The sequence below is a fragment of the Mytilus trossulus genome, chromosome 12, assembly GCF_036588685.1.
Source record: "Mytilus trossulus isolate FHL-02 chromosome 12, PNRI_Mtr1.1.1.hap1, whole genome shotgun sequence".
Taxonomy (NCBI): domain Eukaryota; kingdom Metazoa; phylum Mollusca; class Bivalvia; order Mytilida; family Mytilidae; genus Mytilus; species Mytilus trossulus.
Genome location: NC_086384.1, coordinates 9,141,666 through 9,145,334, shown reverse-complemented (window position 1 = coordinate 9,145,334; position 3,669 = coordinate 9,141,666).

Sequence of the window (3,669 nt, the reverse complement as noted above, 5' to 3'; positions counted from 1 at the left end):
TTATTCATTTTATCAATGTCAGATAACCTTGTAGTTTATTTTCGTACTGTCCATGTCCATTGTAGACCTTGAAGAGATTTGTTAGATTGAAGAAATGATTGTTGACCATCAAACAACGATTGCCAATTCAGGTTATGGGAAAAACCTTCAATTTAAAAATAAATATGAATATAACACTTTCTACTTGTTTGCATAGGAAGCGTTTTTGTAGATTCATCAGGAATTCTGAAATGATTTTTTTTGTCGAGGATGTTTGAGAAATTGAACACATTTTCGGAGCTGTATGACCAAACGGGACCTAATTCAATCGACTATTCTATAACTATTAAATACCTTATTTTAATTTTTTTGGTCGATTGCGGGTGTGAATAAATTTGTAATATGTGCTTTAAATCTGAACAGATAAAAAATAACTACGCACAGCCAAATTGGTAAATTGAAAAAAATATACTTATATGAAAGGAAATAGACTACCACTTCTTCATTTGAAATCTGGCAATCCAATTAGTACCTAGGGCCACATCTCCTTAGTATTCTTACTTTTTCTCTAGAAAATTTAGTAGTTAAACATTGGACAACTTTGAGAAATGTATTTATAATGCTTAATATAATTAAGAAGATGTGGTATAATTCCCAATGAGACAACTATCCACAAAAGACCAAAATGACACAAACATTGACAACTATAGGTCACCGTACGGCCTTCAACAATGAGCAAAGCCCATACCGCATAGTCAGCTATAAAAAGCCCCAATAAGACAATGTAAAACAATTCAAACGAGAAAAACTAACGGCCTTATTTATGTAAAAAAATGAATTACTAGTACTAGTCAAAAAGTGATACTCGATGTATGTCAAGTAATTACAAGATTCTCTTGTGTATTATCCCTTCATCAAAAACAGTTTCATTCATGCAGATCTGTTTTATGGAAATATTTCTCTTTTTGAATCCGTTATACGAAGTGTATCTGCAACTTTTTCTTGTTATATATTGAAAGTTAATCAATTTAGCATGTACATTTTCAAAATAATCAGATTAACAGATAGCTTCATACATGATATAATCATGGTTTCAAAATAACTTTCAATTAGACGTGTTTACCGACGTAAACAAACTGTTAAAATTTTAACCTCAATTACAAGACGGTTTATATTTTTTTTTATTGTCCCTGGCTCATTGCAGTTAAGCTCACACAATAAAATATACGCAAGACAATGTTAGCTACCGCGATAAAGTTGTTCTTTTATTTCAAAGAAACAGCAAGAACGATAACATGGTCAAAAGTCAAGAGATATGGTTCAACCATGATAACTGTTGTAATGTAGCATAAAGGAAATCTGAAAGCAAATGAAAATTTTAGTTTATCAGGAATAAAAATGTCTTTACAAGAACGGCTGGTACTGCGATAATATCGGGCTTATTTGTGATCATGAATTGAAATAACTCTTCAAGTAATACTATATTATTCGCCCTCCAGCTTTGATTTTATGGTAATTTATTGATCACCCCTAGTTTTTGGTAGGGTTCGTGTTGATTATTCTTTAGTTTTGTATGTTGTGTCACGTGTTCTATTGTTTTTCTGTTTGTCTTTTTCATTTTTAGCCATGGCGTTGTCAGTTTGTTTTAGATTTATGAGTTTGACTGTCCCTTTCGGTATCTTTCGTCCCTCTTTTATTGATTATATTGAATTGGTGTATGATTGCTTTACGTCCAGTGGCAAATATATCTTGCATGTTACGCACTAGAACAAATAAACAATAAATACAATAGGCAAGTACTTTATTAGAGGCCATCAAGAAAATTTTGACCGCCTCTTCAAAATGACGGTATATATATATGATCGATTGAAATGTTCCCTTGGCTAAGGAACCCGGCCTCAATGAGTTGTTGCAATGGTTTTTTAAACATGCATACATCGTGGCTTTATCTCTACAGTAAGGATGGGAATACATATTCCCATTCTGAACGGACGTGGCTGCGTACTTGTACATCCGGCATTGTTTAATGGGCGCTCCACTTTGACAAGGATTAATTTTATTACAAGTAGGGAAGAGACAAAAGTGAGCAATTTCTTTTCCAATAAGAAGGGAAACTTTTAGTCAATTTTGTCTGCCACTTAAAACAGATTATGTAAGTATGCAACAGGTCAAATAACGACCACTCAAAACGTCGTTGTGATGGTTATTTTACTTGCTCAGAGACGGATACTCCCTTGTCACAGTAAATGGGAGATGGTTCAATTTAAAAAAAAAATCTAATACGGATCTATACAATGTTGTTTCATTGTTTAATGGAACTCAGTTATACACAAAAGGCCGAACTTATTCTGTGCAGATCAGCCATTCATGACATTTTTACTTTCATGTTTGTTTGTTTTGTTCACGCATCGTTGTCAATATAATAAAATTTGATGCGACTGTCATACAAGTGAGAGGCTTAGCTAGCTATAAAACCAGGTTCGATACACCACTTTCTACAAAAGAAAATGCCTGTACCAAGTCAGGACAGTTGTTGTCTATTCGTCTGATGTGTTTGAGCTTTCGATTTTGCCATTGATTAAGGACCCGGAAATCAGATTTTTTGTGAATTTACTTTTTGTTTCACACTCGGACACATCTTTGGTTAATAGAACCCTAGTAAATATCAACATCTCAAGCATACACATATACCTTGGGCCAAATAGATTTAAAAAATGAAAAAACGAATAAATCTTTCACTTTCCTGGTCGTTTTTTTCTTTTCTTGCGAAGGGCTAATAAACGTGAATCTAGTACACATTTACATATTATAATACACAAGAATATGCATTTTAAAAATGTGGGACATGTTTACCTGAAAAAAAATCCCTGAAAAATTACAGATTGTATAGAGCATATGTATATAAACATATAATTAATCTGCATTCCGCGAATTGTTTCGTCGACATCAGTAGCCTCAGTGTGACCACCAACTTTTCTTCATATCATGACATGTATATATAAAAATGATACATGTTTATGTTTGAAGGTGTCTTTAAATGTACTCCTTAGTCGCATTACATATATTATTTAGTTGTTTATATATACTTTATAGTCGTATCTCAGATTTCCCCAATTTTTGTTGTTTATTTAATATTCAGGGATTGGTTAGTTTGTTTACATTGTACAACTCACCGATTTAAATTGTTATAAGTACACATCTTCAACCAGGAATTATTAAAAAATAATTAAGAATATTATGAAGTTTTACTTGCAGCTGTTGTATATTTTAAAAAGCAAAATCACCAAATTACTGAACTCCGAGGAAAATTCAAAATCGGAAAGTCCCTAATCAAAAATCAAATGATAAAACACATCAAACCAACGGACAACAACTGTAATGTTTCTAACTTGGTACAGGCATTTCCAAATGTAGAAAATGGTAGATTGAACCTGCTTTAATGCGTTAAACCTCTCACTTGTATGACAGTCGTATCAAATTCAATTATATTTACAACGTTACGTGAACAAAACAGACATAAATGGTTGTTTTTGTTTATAAAAAATTGTGTCATTTATTTATATTATACCTAAAAAAAGAGCGACTGGTAAATTGATTATGGTCCCGGCCTTTGATCTTCTTTCGATCGGTAGTAGCACATACTTCAAGTAAGACACATGTTTGGTTGTGCGAGATGTAGAAGTACACAGC